Consider the following 10,000-nt stretch of genomic DNA (forward strand, 5'->3'; position numbering starts at 1 on the left):
TATCAGATGTCCTCTGCAAGGCTGCTATGTATACACGCCATACTCACAACCAAACGCCTTTTCTGTATCCGATTCCTCATTTTTAAAAACAGCGTCTTGGTGGCGTGTATGAATTCACTCTTTTCAATAAAGCACTAATCTAATGCTTTATTTTTCATGAGGAGTTGACTTTGGAGCCCACTGGGTGTTGTGACTGTGGCTGGGGCACCATGACAGACCAGCTGCTTACGTCCGCACGGTGCTTTAATCTCCCCATCGCTGGAAGGGCCATGATTGCCCATTAATGCTTATTTATTGAGCTAAAAATAATGCCCTTATTTTCGTCTCACAAAAAATGTAGATTACCCTGAGCCAGTCCTATTAATATGCACCTGTCTGATTTGCTCCAGAGACAAACGGATAGATCCCTTATATGGTGAAGAAGGGGAGAGTGTAGGGTGAGAAAAGGTTTTTATCCATGGTTATGGGTATGCATTTTGCACTTTGCTGTACGTCGCTCTGGATAAGAACATCTGCCAAATGCCATTAATGTAAATGTAATGACCCAATCCTCCAAGCATCAACTGCAATCACCCAATCCTACAAGCCATCAACTCCAATCACCCAGTGCTATAAGCTTTAACTCCAATCACTCAATCATACAAGCTATCAACTCCAATCAACCAATTCTATAATCCATCAACTCCAATCATCCAAGCCTACAAACCATCAACTCCAATCACCCAATCCTACAAACCATCAACTCCTACCACCCAATCCTACAAGCTTTAACTCCAATCACACACTCATACAAGATATAAACTCCAATCAGCCAATCCTACAAGCCATACGCTCCAATCACCCAATCCTACAAGCCTCAACCGAAATTACCCAATCCTACAAGCTTTAACTCCAATCACACAATCATACAAGATATAAACTCCAATCAGCCAATCCTACAAGCTATATGCTCCAATCACCCAATCCTACAAGCCTCAACCGAAATCACCCAATCCTACAAGCTTTAACGCCAAGCATCCAATCCTGCAAGCTTTAACTCCAAGCAGCCAAGCCTACAAGCATCAACTCCAATCAGCCAATTCTACAAGCCATCAACTCCAATAAGCCAATCTTCAAACAGATTCCCCTTTATTCCTTCGCTCAGAGCCCATGGTTCTTTTGGGTGTTTAGTGATTTCTTTAATGTTTTTAAATTTTCATTGGGTTAGTTTTATTCTTGTTTAAATAATTTGATTTAACGTTCACTATGGTATGGTAGTTGCACTTGCTTTCTCTCTTGGGACTCTAGGAGATTTGCACTTTGAACCTGGTCTCTGTGTTTGTGTTTGTGTTGTAGTCACTCTGGATAAGGGTTCTGCTACATACCAGTGAGGCAAGTAAAAAAAGAAACACAACAAAGGCAATAAAATGCATAAAAAAACACAACTTTTCCTCCAATGGCTTTCTCAGCTCAGACCTTTCCGGGCTCTGAGGAACAGGCAGCTGTCTGGGTTCTTGGGTGGGCTGCATCTAGCGGGGGCTGAGGCGGGAAGTCTGTCTGGACTTGAGGTCCGAAGTGGGAGGAGCTAAGAGCTCTTCTGTATTTCTGAGGTGTTTAACTGAAATCCTGGTAAATTGTCTTGCTGTTACTGATCGAAAAGCTAATTACAGAGACCAATGGAGTTTTTATAAAGGACCTGAGGTCCCCGTTGAATTTAACACAGATTCACTTTTCCTCTGACATGCACGCTTTCCCTCTCTCTCTATTTTCCTCTGACATATACTTTTTTATTTTATTTTATTGGCATTTGGCAGACGCTCGTATCTAGAGCGAAGTACAGTTGATTAGACTAAGCAGGAGACAATCCTCCCCTGGAGCAATGCAAGGTTAAGGGTCCTGCTCAAGGGCCCAACGGCTGAGCGGATCTTTTTGTGGCCACACTGGGATTCCAACCACAAACCTTGCCGGTCCTAGTCATTTACCTTAACCACTACGCTACAGGCCTCTCTCTCTCTCTCTCTCTCTCTCTCTCTCTCTCTCTCTCTCTCTCTCTCTCTCTCTCTCTCTCTCTCTCTCTCTCTCTCTCTCTCTCTCTCGTGCACTCGTTCTCTTTTTTTACTCACTCTCTCCTTTCTCTCAACACACACTCTCACTCCGTTTCTCCTTCTTTCCTTTTTCCTCTAACTTTGTTTCTTTCACCCTCTTTCTCTCTCTCACTAGCTAAAATGAAAAGCAGATGAGGAGGACACATTTGGCTTTGTGGTGGGTGTTCCTCTGTAGCCAGCATGGGGGAAATATAAGAGCACGGGAAAGTCACGGTTGGCTTAGACGTGCGTTGGGGCTACGGTAGTTGTGTAGCTTAGATGTGGTTCAGCTTAATTGCGACCCGGTTCAGCGGTTCAGACCGGGGGAGCGAAGCAGTCCTGTCCTCACAACTCGGAGTCATAAAGCTCAAATTTCGGGTTGTGAAAAAGTGTCCAATGCTACACAAGCTCAGCTCCTGTCCCAGCAGACGGAAAGTTCTGGAAAGGGTTCTGGAACGGGTTCTGGAACGGGTTTGTCATCTTCACGGGTAGAGCTTTCAGCGGAGTGAAGTGATCATACAGGCTGTGTCATCTTTAAATATATCTCACCACTCCAACCAAAAAAAAAAAATGAAATCACACTGGTGATACTCCAAAATCTGACTCATTTGACAGAAATACAGTGCCCACCCCCCCCTTCATGAATCTTAGCTTCCTGTTTTCTTTTAACAAAGCAATGGTTTCTGATGAATTTCAAGATCGAAATGTTGAAAAAAGTACCACAGAGCTTAAGCCAAAGTGACTCTTTTCCCCTCCCTCTCGTGGCTGAAAAAGTGAGACGTTTGACAGCTGGAAAAGTAGAAAGCTGTTACGTAATTCTCAGATGGATTTGATTTCACTGAGCAGGTATTTGGTTAGAGACTACACTGTGTGTTTGTGTGGCCGTGTGTGGCTGTGTACGTGTGTGTGTGTGTGTGTGTGTGTGTGTGTGTGTGGCTGTGTACGTGTGTGTGTGTGTCTGTGTGGGTCTGTTTGTGTTTGTGTGCCTGTGTGTATGTTTGTGCGTGTTTGTGTGTGTTTGTGTGTATGTGCATCCGTGTGTGTGTGTGTGTGTGTGTGTGTGTGCATCCGTGTGTGTGTGTGTGTGTGTGTGTGTGTGTGTGTGTGTGTGTGCAGACTCAGTGGGAGGAGAAGCAGAGGAATAGGCATCAGTTAAAAATATCGCTGTGGTTTTGAATAAACTGGGCAAGCGAGGTTATGAGCGAAGACTGGCTTTAATTACAATCCTGCCGTGAAAAACAGGGTTCTGTCTGTATAGTGCTCTACTGGACTCTTTTTCTCAGGCAGAGTGCTAAGGCCAGCGGTACGGTGCTGTTATTATCATTTATAGTGAAAATTAATTTTGAAAACCTGAAAAGGAGTAGTCAACCCACACTGGCACTGTTCGCTCCCATGCGACCCTCAACACAAAGCACTTTTTTAAACGTACAGCAGCCATACAGACAATATTTACAGTTGCTGCATGATCTGATTAGCTTTTAGATGCAGTACTGTGCAAAAGGTACTTAGGCACCTGTATAACATTCTGTACGGACAAGATTCTTTCAAAAATAATTCAACGAAAGGTCCTAAATATTGTCACTGCTGACAATACTACATTTGCAAATGTCCTGAGAAATTCCTGAGAAAACATCAAGTCATGATGAAGCAAATACACACCATACCCTTTGAGAGGAACTCATAGGATGTAAAGGAACTGAGGTACCAATATGTCCAGACCATTAGACCATTAGACATGACCTTATCATTGGACAAAGAGCTACAGTAGATGTTCTTGGCCAGAGGGGAGCCAACAAAACCATGCGTGCACCAATATCTTCAGATTAGCTATTACTCATACCAGTAATTGGCCAATAAAATACGGAGCGCCTCATCTAATTTCTGAGTGAACTCTTTGGAAGGCTTGTCCCAGAGAAACTATTTTCCTCAAGGAGGTGGAGGGTATATGGCCACAGTCCACATGATCAGATGTCCCTGCTGAATGCAATGAATGCTGCATGCCAGGACATATCTGCGGAAGACTGCCAGGGATGGATCAGGAATTCAAAGATCTATTTTCCCAGGTGTACGGCAAGAGAGAATATAAGGTGTAATATAGATGAGAAACTGTGGCCCAATCCAGAGGACCAGGTTGACTAGCATTGATGTACATACTGTATTTATCAATGAGTACATATTCTATATTTAGTATGTGTGTGTTTTTCTCCTAATAAGGTATTGGAATTGTTGTTTCATTTTGTGTATTTTGTGTTTCCATTTTGTGTTGGGATTTTGGAATTAGAGTACTACTGCACATGCAAACATGGTCAAAATAAAACATATTGAGGAATATTGCTGCATTATTGATTAATTCCTTAAAATATAATGTAGTACATTACATACCAAGTACCGTTCTTATTTTGTATTGAAATCTTGGGCTTAATGTTAAAAGAATATGCAGCTTGTAATGTTACCTCTTGTGAGTGTTTTTTAGATCATTCTGTTATGAGTGACAAACTGATCTTGTTGGGTGACGCCTTTAGCCAGTGTTACGGTAGAATTAATTGTGTCTTAGCGCATTTTGTGTGCAAAATTAACTGTTGTGCCAAGCTGCGTTTTGGCGAAGAGAATCGTGCTAAGGGTTTTGAAAAAAGTGAACTCGGTGCCAAAGTGGCACGCTGAAGTCTTCAGTAGTCAGGAACATTTCCGGACTGGCAGCATTCCGACGGGAGGATGAAAAGTCCCGCTCCTGTGTGCGACCGAACGCTGGCACAGTCATGCGCCCCAGCCAGTTTTTGTTTTTTTTGACCGCACCTGCTCTTTGAGGCACTGCCAAACATACGTGTGTCACGCCCTCTGAGGTGTGTTCTCGGGCAAACCTGCCTCTTACATTACATTACATTACATTATTGGCATTTGGCAGACGCTCTTATCCAGAGCGACGTACAGTTGATTAGATTATGCAGGAGACAATCATCCCCTGGAGCAATGCAGGGTTAAGGGCCTTGCTCAAGGGCCCAACGGCTGTGCGGATCTTATTGTGGCCACACCGGGATTAGAACCGACGATCTTGCGGGTCCCAGTCATTTACATTAACCACTATGCTACAGGCCACCCATGCACATACATGTATATCTAATGGAAGTCTATCTACGTCTGTTGGCGGCAAGGTTCATACACAGCCGGTCGCTGGGCATTACAGGATGCAATGTGGTGTAATGTAATATAATGTAGTGTAATGTAATGAAATTCAGTGTTATGTTGTGTAACGTAATGAAATTCAGTGTTATGTTGTGTAATGTAATGGAATTCAGCGTTATGTTGTGTAACGTAGTGTAACGTAATGAAATTCAGTGTAATGTTGTGTAACGTAGTGTAACATAATGAAATTCAGGGTTATGTTGTGTAACGTAATGAAATCCAGGGTTATGTTGTGTAACGTTGTGTAACGTATTGAAATTCAGTGTTATGTTGTGTAACGTAGTGTAACGTAATGAAATTCAGTGTTATGTTGTGTAACGTTGTGTAACATAATGAAATTCAGTGTTATGTTGTGTAACGTAGTGTAACGTAATGAAATTCAGTGTTATGTTGTGTAACGTAGTGTAACATATTGTAACGTAATGAAATTCAGTGTTACGTAGTGTAACGTAGTGTAACGTAATGGAATTCAGTGTTATGTTGTGTAACGTAGTGTAGCGTACACGTCTGCACAGTCCTACATCCTCCAGACCATCATTAATCTGAGATCCCTCTATCTGAGCCCCACCCACCTCAGCCCCAGAGTTTTGGCAGGGCACTGAATGTTTTATTTCTGGCCAGAGTGTAACTTTGCTGCAAACCTCCATATTGTTTTCTCATTCACTCCTTTTTTCCTCTTTCACTCTTCTTTTCCTCATTCACTCCTTTTTTCCAGTTGACCAGTCATCAACAGACCTTGAAGGAATGAGAATTGGACAGAGCTCACCGCTTACCCACAGGAAACGGATTTTTAGTTCTGAATGATTTCATTTGCTGAATCACATTCTCCAAACAACAACCCACTGAACACAAATCTCCTCACTCTGTGCAATAACCCTCTGCTTGTGTGTGTGTGTGTGTGTATATGTGTGTGTCTGTGCGTGAGTGTTTGTGTGCATGTGTGTGTGTGCATGTTTGTGTGCGTGTATGTATGTGTGTGTGTCTGTGCTTGAGTGTTCGTGTGTGTGTGTTTGTCTGTGTGTGTGTCTGTGTGTCGCTCTATGTGATACTCAAACCACACTGTCCAGCACCAACAATCATTCCATGGTCAAAGACACTTAGATCACATTGTTTCCCCATTCTGATGGTTGATGTGAACATTAGCTGAAGCTCCTGACCCATATCTACATGCTTTTATGCATTATACTGCTGCCACGCGATTGGCTGATTAGATAATCGCACAAATAAGTAGGCGTACCTAGGTACGTAGGTGTTCCAAATGAAGTGTTCAGTGAGTGTATGTCTGTTAACACGTGATAAGCATGTTATAAGAACAGGCCTTCACAATGAGCTTGTGTTTGGTTTGGTTGTGCTGTGGGTGGCTTAGCAGTGTCTGTCTCACATTTCTAAAAAATTTCTATGGTTACTCCTCCTGGACATGCTTGACTGAAAACCACAGAATGATTCAAAAGTGTGGGTCGGGTTTTCACAATTGTATTTATTTCCATGGAACACGGAACTGTACTGGCTTAGCCTCTCATGTGAAAAAGTACCCTGAGCACACAAAGTAAACTATATTGTTTCAAAAAGTTCTAGAATTAGTTCATTTTTTTAACCCTTTGAAGAGTAGGCTTTTATGGAATGTTTAAGAAAAAAAAAATTATACGTTTGTGTTCTAGAACTCCATTGTTTTAAATTAGCTGTATTGCTTGTCCATGTTCTAGAACTCCATTGTTTTAAATCAGCTGTGCTGCTTGTTATGTCAGCATTCAAATGTTCCGTTACACTTCAAAGGGTTAAACCCCCTGCTGAAAAAAAGTAGCATTTGAGAAACACACCCTCTTAATGTTCCTCCAGCTCAAGATATTCTGTCTGCAAAATGTCATACGGTATTTCCTGATTGTTAAAGCGCATATGGGCCAGATGGCTGGGTTTCAGGACCTGTCCAGACCCCAAATTATGAAGCCCTGCTTGTTTTTCCCTTGGTACCCCTCCCCCCAATCCCACCACCCGGCCCCACAATCAACCCCTCCACATTTGTTCGAGGCCTTGCACCGCTGGTTTGTATCGTCCCTGACCTGTCTCCTTTTCACTCAGAAACGAAGGCTGCGAGGATACCTGCAAACCTCTTCTACTGTCAGTCTGAGAATTTGGGTTTGACAGCTCCACCTCCTTTTCACCCCCCCCCCCATTCCCATTAATGCCAGACCTAAGTACATAAATAAATAAGATACGCCACTCTCTCTGCACCCCACCCAGCCCTCCACTGTAGATGAGAAACACATTTCACTTTTTCCAGGCCAAGAGCCTGCTCTGTGTAGATGCTGTTTGTCTTATAATAAACCACTTTATATATACACACACACACACACACACACACACTCATGCATACACACACACATACACCCACAGGCACACACACTCAATCTCCACCCACACACACCCAACCTCCACCCACACACACTCAATCTCCACACACACTCACTCTATCTCCACACACACTCACTTAATCCCCACACACACTCACTCAATCCCCACACACTCACTCAAACTCCACTCACACACACTCAATCTCCACCCACACTCACTCAAACTCCACCCACACACACTCAAACTCCACCCAAACACACTCAATCTCCACCCACACTCACTCAATCCCCACACACACTCACTCAAACTCCACTCACACACACTCAATCCCCACACACACACACTAAATCTCCACCGACACACACTCACTCAAGCTCCACCCACACACACTCAAGCTCCACCCACACAAACTCAAGCTCCACCCACACACACTCAAGCTCCACCCACACACACTCAAGCTCCACCCACACACACTCAAGCCCCACCCACACACACTCAAGCTCCACCCACACACACTCAAGCCCCACCCACACACACTCAAGCCCCACCCAGCTACATTCAAACTCCAGCCACACACACGCTCAAACCCCGCCCCACACACGTATTTCTCTCTCTTTAAATCTCCCCTTCCCTCTGTCGGGGGCTGACGTCCTGCTTTCGTTCCTTCTCTCTCTCTCATTCTCTCAATCACAGTCTTCATAGCCTCTCCCCTGTTTTCTTTCTTTCTCTGGACCTCTCTTTCCTTCGCCCCTCCATTGCTTTCTCTCTTCCTTTTTCGTTCTGCCTTGCGATTCTCTCGCTCTCGAGCGAGTCGACGTCTTAAGGAGGTTTCGCTAATTTCGTGTACGCTAGAATGCGAAATGTTGTCAAAAGAGAAGCTTTGAGCGAGGGGCCAGGCAGGAGAGGAGCATGCGCTCCATAACGCCGGCAGGCTAACCGAAAACCACCGCGACTATTTTCTTTCTGTCAGATATTCAAATTTCTATAAAAACAGGTCGGGTCCTGCGCAGTCAAATTTATTTGATTATATATTGATAGTCGCTGAATGTAAATGTGAGCCTTCACCTGGAACAAACATCCCCCGAGGCAGCGGTGACAGCGTGATGAAAAAATCTCATTAACATACCGATGAGTTCAGCTCGTAAAAGAACTGTGACGCTCCTTTTTTTCCCCATTGACTGATAGCCCAAATCAGGTTTTGTGTTGACACCGCTGCCTGTTAAAGATTTGCATGAGCCCGCTACAACCGATTTTAATTCAATACATCACAGTATTTCTATATTCGGTTGAAAAATTTGTTTGAGTGCATTCACGGTGTTGTTAGTGGTTGCCTGGGTCCTGCCCTGGAGCGAAGCCATTTTGGAGCAAACAGGTACGCACACATTCCTGAATATAAATGAATGGATGAATGGAGGATAAGTCTATTCTCAGGAAGCAAAGACCAGTTTAGGGAAACACGCCTCCACGCACACACACACATGCACACACACACACACACACCTCAAGGGGGGGGGGGGGGGGGGGGGCAGGGTGGTTTGAGTATCTCAGAAACTGCTGATCTCCTGGGATGTTCATACACACTAGTCTCTAGAGTTTGCAGAGAATGGTGCAAAAAACAAAAAGAAATCCAGTGAGCAGCAGTTCTGCGGACAGAAACGATTTGTTAATGAGAGACGTGAGAGGAGAAGGCCCAGACTGGTCAAAGCTGATAGGAAGGTGACAGTAATGAAAATAGCCACACATTACAACAGTGAAATGCAGAAGAGCATCTCTGAACACACAATGCTTCATAACTCCTAGTGGACAGGCTAGAAGTCCAAAAAATAAGTCTAATAAAAACAGTACCTAATAAAGTGCTCACCGAGTGTAGTACATTGAGAGAAAAACAGGGAAAGAAAGAAAAAGAGGGCGAGACAGGGAAATAGAAAGAGGGATAGACAGAGAAAGACAAGGAAGTAAAGGGGGAGCAAGAGGGAAGAACAGAAAGAAAAGAAACCGACAGATGGAGAAGAAATGAACTGAACACTTCAGTGGCAGGCAGGAGGAGGGAGAAAACTCGAGCGAACGAGAGAAGGAGAAAGAAAAGCGGTAAAAAGAGGCGCGGTGGTGAGAATACGTTATGGTTTCCACACGTATTACCCCTCGCATTTCTTCATCGGCGCCGCTGTTAAAGACTTGGTTCCCTCTCCCGCTTGTGCAAACAGAAATAATGAGCTGAGACCGGGAGATGTTTTCGCGAGAGTGCGCAGGCCCCCGCCGCTCTGACGACTGAAACATTGTGCAGATGTGCGAGCAAGCCAACGCCAGCCCAACGCGCTCACGTCCGAGCACAGCGTCGCAGGAATTCTCCTAAATCATTCCCCGGCCCTACCTGCGGTATAACACACGGGCGCTAAGCGACCAAGGCA

Source organism: Conger conger, chromosome 2, assembly GCF_963514075.1.
Source record: "Conger conger chromosome 2, fConCon1.1, whole genome shotgun sequence".
Classification (NCBI taxonomy): Eukaryota; Metazoa; Chordata; class Actinopteri; order Anguilliformes; family Congridae; genus Conger; species Conger conger.